Consider the following 9,308-nt stretch of genomic DNA (forward strand, 5'->3'; position numbering starts at 1 on the left):
CCTTAATGCACAATTACTTGACTCATTTACCTCATTCTAATTCTCCTTGCCGCTTTGAGTTTTCTTTGTTTAAATTGCCTATTTGCTTCCCTATTTTTATCCATATCCTGGTTTCCCATTTTTCAGGATGTCTGCCTCACAGAGAAAGGGAAAAGGCAAGGCTACGGGCAAGCGCAAGAGAGGAGATTCCTCCCAGTCCATCATCACCCTCATGCATGATTCCTCATGGCGGGAGAAGAACTTTACACAGCAGGAAAAAGCTGACCAGCTGCTCCCTGTAAATGATTCAATAAAATTTGCAAATCGGTACTGTGAGCTGAAGTACCCGGCTTTTGCAAACTCCAGCAATCTATACTTGGAGAGAACTCTGAAGATTCCAGAAGCACTCCAGTAGTACACCACTGAGCAAATCAAGCACAGAGGCTGGTTCTTTCTGGAGAGAGAATATTGACAGAGGTCAATGCATCTTGGGTCTAAGAATTCTACTGTAATTACTACATTACCACCCTAGATGCAGTGAACCTGAGAGGAAAACAAATTCTGGTCACTGAGGAGGCCATAGAGGATATTCTCCAGCTCCCAGCGAAGTCCGATCAGCCTGATGGTTATTCAAAGGCTGAGGAGGACATGTGCCTAATGCAGTTTGATTGGGATGCTGTAAAGGCACGGATAGCTCTCGACCCGACTGTTTCTTGGGAGATGGGTCAGGACACCACCATGCCTAGAGGGATCAAAAGGGCGTACTTAAATGATGAGGCTCGGTTATGGCACCAGATCTTGAGTAATTATGTGATGCCGAGTACTCACGAGATAGAGATCCCAGCTGCTATGATCACCCTCCTATGGTGTGTGCTGGAGGGTAAGGACCTTTATCTACCACGCTTTATCCGGCATTATATGGCTAGGGTCCACGTCCGAGGCACCCTCCCTTTCCCGTATCTGGTTACACAGCTAGGCCGTCGAGCTAACGTGCCATGGGAGGATGCCGATGAGAGACCACCAGCGGCTGACTGCAGGAAGATCATTCCTCGCAGCCGGAACTTCCTTGCTTTGGGCTACAGACCACCACCCTTCACTGCTATTGTTGAGATAGCCCCACCATCTGCTGGACCCTCTTCATCCACAGCTGCCCCTGCTGCCCCTGCTGCCACCACTTCACCTCCACCTGCCTCTGAGTCCGTATACCGCCTCGTGCACCGCCAATTCTGATAGCTTGATCAGATGGAGCACCGTAATCGGCGCCGGTATGAGAGATTGGAGCGTCGCAGCCAGCGACGCTATTCGCATCTGAAGCTGATGATCCGACAGGGTGGTGACATCCCCTCTGAGCCCGACACACCATCAGAGCCATCAAAGGAGGTGGAGGATGAGCACGAGGAAGAGACTCATTTCCAGGAGGAGACCCATCAGCAGGCAGACACAGAGCAGGCTGCCCCGCATCAGGAGGTTACGCATCAGATAGAGGCTGCAGATTCGGAGATCCCGATCCAGTCAGCACCGCCTCTACAGCAGCCAGACCCTCAGCCCACCACCACCACAGAGCCTCCAGCTACCATCCCTACCAGTGATGACACCCCTTCACACCCGGCTTGACTGAGCATCAGGGACGATGCTTTATTTTAAGTGTGGGGAGGTCGCCATCTCTGGCGTTTTTATTTTGGTGAACCACTACATCTCTTTTTCTTTTATTTTGGATATTTTTCTGTATTTTTTTTCTGAGTACTTATACATTGCAATTCTGACTTATTAGTGGATTAATTAGTATAGTTTACCCTTTTTAGCATAAGATAGCATAGTTTAAATTAAAAAAATATAAAAAGGAAGTAAGCTAGGAAATTGAACATAACAGATTTAAATCCATAAACCTTGTATATATAGCATTACATCATATAGTTAAGCTGACAACATTTCATCAAGGAGGAACATTAAAACTTTAAAGGCTACCCTAAATAATTTTTTTATGAGAATAATGGGAATTTTTAACTAAACCTGCATAACATATATGAATGATATATGATGCTTGAGTTAGAGAACACACAGCCTGTGAGTATTGAGCTTAATTGTATGGTTGCATTCAAACCATAATTTCATTCCTGTGTGTTTCGCTTCTTTTTATTCTGATCTTCTTTACTTTGCTTTAATCTATATGTTCAATTATAGAATATAGATACATGCCAAAAGAATGATTGAGGCTATCATTTGATTTTAGCTCACTTGCCCCAAAATAACCTACCTTTCACATCACCCTTGTTAGCCCCCTCGAGCCTTTAAAACCCCTTTTATTCTATTTAGCCACACTACTAGCCTTAAGCAGAAAAACAAAATAAAATCCCAAGTCGAATCCTTGGTTAGCTTAAGATAGAAAATTATAAATAGATTTATTCAATCCTTCACCAACTTATTCATATTAATTGCATGGTTTTACTTTCCCTTCCTTATTATGTGATGTATGTGAAAAACATGTTTCCTAAGCTTTAAAATTAATTATTTTAATTACCTTTATTCCCATTCGATGTCGTGATTAGTGTGTTGAGTAGTTTCAGATTTTCTAAGGCAGAATAACTTAAGGGATGGAAAAGGAAACATACAAAAATGGAAGGAAAGCACAAAACGGAGCTTCTGAAGAAACTGGCATCCACGCGATCGCATGGACGAAGCGATCGCGTGCTGATGAGCGGATAATTTATACGCTTTTTGGCATTATTTTTAGTATGTTTTTAGTAGAATCTAGTTACTTTTAGAGATGTTTTCATTAGTTTTTATGTTAAATTCACATTTCTGGACTTTACCATGAGTTTGTGTATTTTTTCTGTGATTTCAGGTATTTTCTGGCTGAAATTGAGGGACTTGAGCAAAAATCAGATTCAGAGGTTGAATAAGGACTGCTGATGCTATTGGATTCTGACCTCCCTGCACTCAAAGTGGATTTTCTGGAGCTACAGAACTCAAAATAGCGCGCTTCCAATTGCTATGGAAAGTAGACATCAAGGGCTTTCTAGCAATGCATAATAGTCTATACTTTGACTGAGTTTAGATGACGTAAAAGGGTGTTGAAAGCTAGTTCTACGCTGCTGTCTGGAGTTAAACGCCAGAAACACGTCACAAACTAGAGTTGAACGCCAGAAATACGTTACAACCTGGCGTTCAACTCCAAAAAGAGCCTCCGCACGTGTAACATTCAAGCTCAGCCCAAGCACACACCAAGTGGGCCCCGAAAGTGGATTTATGCATCAATTACTTACTTCTGTAAACCCTAGTAGCTAGTTTATTATAAATAGGACTTTTTACTATTGTATTAGACATCTTCGGATCATCCTGGATTGTATTTTTGATCCTGTGATCAAGTTTTGGGGGCTGGCCATTCGGCCATGCCTGGACCTTTCACTTATGTAATTTTAACGGTAGAGTTTCTACACTCCATAGATTAAGGTGTGGAGCTCTGCTGTTCCTCAAAGATTAATGCAAAGTACTACTGTTTTTCTATTCAAGTCATCTTATTCCGCTTCTAAGATATTCATTCGCACTTCAACCTGAATGTGATGAACATGACAATCATCATCATTCCCTATGAACGCGTGCCTAACAACCACTTCCGTTCTACCTTAGATTGAATGAGTATCTCTTGGATCTCTTAATCAGAATCTTCGTGGTGTAAGCTAGATTGATGGCGGCATTCATGAGAATCCGGAAAGTCTAAACCTTGTCTGTGGTATTCAGAGTAGGATTTTGGGATTGAATGACTGTGACGAACTTCAAACTCGCGAGTGCTGGGCGTAGTGACAGACGCAAAAGGAGGGTGAATCCTATTCTAGTATGATCGAAAACCTCTGATGATTAGCCGTGCTGTGACAGAGCATTTGGACCATTTTCACAAGAGGATGGGATGTAGCCATTGACAATGGTGATGCCCTTACATAAAGCCAGCCATGGAAAGGAGTAAGACTGATTGGATGAAGACAGCGGGAAAGCAGAGATTCAGAGGAACGAAAGCACCTCTATACGCTTATCTGAAATTCTCACCAATGAATTACATAAGTGTTTCTATCCTTGTTTTCTATCTAATTATTATTTATGTTCGAAAACTCCATAACTATTTTATATCCGCCTGACTGAGATTTACAAGGTGACCATAGCTTGCTTCATACCAACAATCTCCGTGGGATCGACCCTTACTCACGTAAGGTTTATTACTTGGACGACCCAGTGCACTTGCTGGTTAGTTGTATCGAAGTTGTGAATGAAAAATGATTTATTAATACGTGCGTACAGAGTTTCTGGCGCTGTTGCCTGAGATCACAATTTCGTGCACCAAGTTTTTGGCGCCGTTGCCGGGGATTGTTCGAGTTTGGACAACTGACGGTTCATCTTGTTGCTCAGATTAGGTAATTTTCTTTTTGTTTTATTTTCAAAAATTTTTCAAAACAAAAATCTTTCAAAAATTTCTCATCTGTTTTCGAAAAGTATTCTAAAATTTAAGAATGAATTCTAGTGTTTCATGAAGCATGTTGAAGCCTGACTGGCTGTAAAGCCATGTCTAAATTCATTTGGACTGGGACTTCCAACCCAACATTATCAAGAGCAAGCTAGTTATTGCTAATCCACCTGCTGCTGTTCCTGATCCACCTGATTTACATGCTAAAGCTTGACTGGATATTAAGCCATGTCTAACCCTCAGATTGGAGCTTTAGACTAAGAGTGCAAGATTCCTAGAATTCATATTAAAAATTTTCGAATTCTTATTTTTCTTTTTCACAAATAATTTTCGAAAAATACAAAAAAAATTATAAAATCATAAAAATAAAAAATATTTTGTGTTTCTTGTTTGAGTCTTGAGTCAGATTTTAAGTTTGGTGTCAATTGCATTTTTTCTAAAAATTTTATGCATTTTTCGAAAATTCATGCATTCATAGTGTCTTCATGATCCTCAAGTTGTTCTTGGCCAGTCTTCTTGTTTGATCTTGATGTTTTCTTGTTTTGTGTCTTTTCTTATTTTTCATATGCATTTTTGCATTCATAGTGTCTGAACATGAAAAATTTCTAAGTTTGGTGTCTTGCATGTTTTCTTTGCATTGAAAATTTTTCAAAAATAAGTTCTTGATGTTCATTATGATCTTCAAAGTGTTCTTGGTGTTCATCTTGACATTCATAGCATTCTTGCATGCATTCATCGTTTTGATCCAAAATTTTCATGCATTGCATCATTTTCATGTTTTTCTCTCTCATCATTAAAAATTCAAAAATCAAAAAAATATCTTCCCCTTTTTCTTCTCATAAATTCAAAAATTTGAGTTGACTTTTTCAAAATTTTTTAAAATTTAGTTGTTTCTTATGAGTCAAATCAAATTTTCAATTTAAAAATCTTATCTTTTCAAAATCTTTTTCAAAAATCAAATCTTTTTCATTTTTCTTATTTATTTTCGAAAATTTTAAAAATATTTTTTCAAAAATCTTTTTCTTAATTTTATCTTATAATTTTCGAAAATATCATCAACAATTAATGTTTTGATTCAAAAATTTCAAGTTTGTTACTTAACTGTTAAGAAAGATTCAAATTTTAAGTTCTAGAATCATATTTTGTGATTTCTTGTGAATCAAGTCATTAATTGTGATTTTAAAAATCAAATCTTTTTCAAAACTAATTTCAATCATATCTTTTCAAAAATATCTTTCTATCTTATCTTTTTCAAAATCATATCTTTTCCATCATATCTTTTTAAAAATCTTATCTTTTTCAAAAATTTGATTTTAAAATATCCCTTCCAACTTCTTATCTTCTTATCTTTTCAAAAATTGATTTTCAAAATTTGTTTCAACTAACTAACTAACTTTTTGTTTGTTTCTTATCTTTTTTCAAAACTACCTAACTAACTCTCTTTCTAATTTTCAAAAATATCTTCCCTCTTTTTCAAAATTTCTTTTTAATTAACTAATTATTTTAATTTTTGATTTTAATTTTCGAAAATTACTAACCTTTTTCAAAAACTATTTTCGAAAATCACTAACTCTTTTTCAAAAATTATTTTCGAAAACTCTCTTTCTCTCTCTCTCTCTTATCTCCTTCTATTTATTTATTCATCTACTAACACTTCATCTCACCCAAATTCGAACCCCCTCTTCCATCTGTGTTCAAATTTTCTCTTCTTCTTTTCTTCTATTCACACAGGGACCTCTATACTGTGGTAAAAAGGATCCCTATTATTATTATTATTATTATTTTTCTGTCCCTCTTTTTCATATGAGCAGGAGCAAAGACAAGAATATTCTTGTTGAAGCAGATCCAGAACCTGAAAGGACTCTGAAGAGGAAACTAAGAGAAGCTAAATTACAATAATCCAGCAAGCACCTTTCAGAAATTTTCGAACAAGAAGAGGAGATGGCAGCCGAAAATAATATTAATGCAAAGAGGATGCTTGGTGACTTTACTGCACCTAATTCCAATTTACATGAAAGAAACATCTCCATTCCTGCCATTGGAGCAAACAATTTTGAGCTGAAACCTCAATTAGTTTCTCTGATGCAGCAGAACTGCAAGTTTCATGGACTTCCATCTGAAGATCCTTTTCAGTTCTTAACTGAATTCTTGCAGATATGTGATACTGTTAAGACTAATGGAGTAGATCCTGAAGTCTACAGGCTCATGCTTTTCCCTTTTGCTGTGAGAAATAGAGCTAGAATATGGTTGGACTCTCAACCTAAGGATAGCCTGAACTCTTGGGATAAGCTGGTCAAGGCTTTCTTAGCCAAGTTCTTTCCTCCTCAAAAGCTGAGTAAGCTTAGAGTGGATGTTCAAATCTTTAGACAGAAAGAAGGTGAATCCCTCTATGAAGCATGGGAGAGATACAAGGAACTGACCAAAAAGTGTCCTTCTGACATGCTTTCAGAATGGACCATCCTGGACATATTCTATGATGGTCTGTCTGAATTAGCTAAAATGTCATTGGATACCTCTGCAGGTGGATCCATCCACTTAAAGAAAACGCCTGCAGAAGCTCAAGAACTCATTGACATGGTTGCTAATAACCAGTTCATGTATACTTCTGAGAGGAATCCTGTGAGTAATGGGACGCCTATGAAGAAGGGAGTTCTTGAAATTTATACTCTGAATGCCATATTGGCTCAGAACAAAATATTGACTCAGCAAGTCAATATGATTTCTCAGAGTCTGAATGGAATGCAAGCTGCATTCAATAGTACTCAAGAGGCGCCTTCTGAAGAAGAGGCCTATGATCCTGAGAACCCTGCAATAGCAGAGGTAAATTACTTAGGTGAACCTTATGGAAACACCTATAACTCATCATGGAGAAATCATCCAAATTTCTCATGGAAGGATCAACAAAAGCCTCAAGAAGGCTTTAATAATGGTGGAAGAAATAGGTTTAGCAATAGCAAGCCTTTTCCATCATCCACTCAGTAACAGATAGAGAACTCTGAACAAAATACTTCTAATTTAGCAAACTTAGTCTCTGATCTGTCCAAGGCCACTGTAAGTTTCATGAATGAAACAAGATCTTCCATTAGAAATTTGGAAGTACAAGTGGGCCAGCTGAGTAAAAGGATCACTGAAATCCCTTCTAGTACTCTCCCAAGCAATACAGAAGAAAATCCAAAAGGAGAGTGCAAGGCCATTGAATTAATCACCATGGCCGAACCTGTAAGGGAAGGAGAGGACGTGAATCCCAAGGAGGAAGACCTCTTGGGACGTCCAGTGATCAATAAGGAGTTTCCCTCTGAGGAACCAAAGGAATCTGAGGCTCATCTAGAGACTATAGAGATTCCATTAAACCTCCTTATGCCATTCATGAGCTCTGATGAGTATTCCTCTTCTGAAGAGAATGAGGATGTTACTGAAGAGCAAGTTACTAAGTACCTTGGTGCAATCATGAAGCTGAATGCCAAATTATTTGGTATTGAGACTTGGGAAGATGAACCTCCCTTGTTCACTAATGAACTGAGTGATCTGGATCAACTGACATTACCTCAGAAGAAACAGGATCCTGGAAAGTTTGTAATACCTTGTACCATAGGCAACATGATCTTTGAAAAGGCTCTGTGTGACCTTGGTTCAGGGATAAACCTCATGCCCCTCTCTGTAATAGAGAAAATGGGAATCTTTGGGGTGCAAGCTGCTAAAATCTCATTAGAGATGGCAGACAATTCAAGAAAACAGGCTTATGGACAAGTAGAGGACGTGTTAGTAAAGGTTGAAGGCCTTTACATCCCTGCTGATTTCATAGTCTTGGATACTGGGAAGGATGAGGAGGAATCCATCATCCTTGGAAGACCTTTCCTAGCCACAGCAAGAGCTGTGATTGATGTTGATAGAGGTGAACTAGTCCTTCAATTGAATGAGGACTCCCTTGAGTTTAAAACTCAAGGACATCCTTCTGTAAACATGGAGAGGAAGCATAAAAAGCTTCTCTTAAAACAGAGTCAACCAGAGCCCCTACAGTCAAACTCTAAGTTTGGTGTTGGGAGGCCACAACCAAACTCTAAGTTTGGTGTTGAACTCCCATATCCAAACTCTAAGTTTGGTGTTGGGAAGTCTCAACAATGCTCTGAACATCTGTGAGGCTCCATGAGAGCCCACTGTCAAGCTATTGACATTAAAGAAGCACTTGTTGGGAGGCAACCCAATATTTATCTAATTTTATTTTTCATGGTTTTTCATGTTTATTAGGTTCATGATCATGTGGAGTCACAAAATAAATATAAAAATTGAAAACGGAATCAAAAACAGCAGAAGAAAAATCACACCCTAGAGGTAGACCTTACTGGCGTTTAAACGCCAGTAAGAAGTAGCTGGCTAGCGTTCAACGCCAGAACAGAGCATGTTTCTGGCGTTGAACGCCCAAAATGGGTAGCATCTGGGCGTTTGAATGCCAGAATTGCACCCTGGAGAAGAGCTGGCACTGAACACCCAGAACAAGCATGGTTCTGGCGTTCAACGCCGGAAATGGGCAACAAATGGGCGTTCAACGCCCAGAACAAGCACCAATCTGGCGCTGAACGCCCAGAGTTGTGTGCAAGGGCATTTTGCATGCCTAATTTGGTGCAAGGTTGTAAATCCTTGAACACCTCAGGATCTGTGGACCCCACAGGATCACCTCAGGATCTGTGGACCCCACAGGATCCCCACCTACCTCCACTCACTTCTTCTCACCCCTCTTTCACACAATCCCATAAACACTCTTCCCCAAAACTCCTCACCAATCACCTCAATCTCTCTCCCCTATCACCACTTCACCACTCACAGCCATCCACTCTTCCCCATAAACCTACCTCATAAACTCCACCTACCTTCAAAATTC

General features: G+C 39.2%; 1 non-coding gene across 1 annotated transcript; it reads right to left on the reverse strand.

The window, feature by feature from the left end:
* Nucleotides 1–6,769: 6,769 nt before the first annotated feature.
* On the reverse strand, nt 6,770–6,877 carry LOC112788294 (small nucleolar RNA R71). The gene has a single exon (XR_003195663.1). It is a non-coding gene; the product is annotated as a small nucleolar RNA R71 (small nucleolar RNA).
* Nucleotides 6,878–9,308: the final 2,431 nt, after the last annotated feature.

Source organism: Arachis hypogaea, chromosome 20 (assembly GCF_003086295.3).
Source record: "Arachis hypogaea cultivar Tifrunner chromosome 20, arahy.Tifrunner.gnm2.J5K5, whole genome shotgun sequence".
Lineage (NCBI taxonomy): Eukaryota > Viridiplantae > Streptophyta > Magnoliopsida > Fabales > Fabaceae > Arachis > Arachis hypogaea.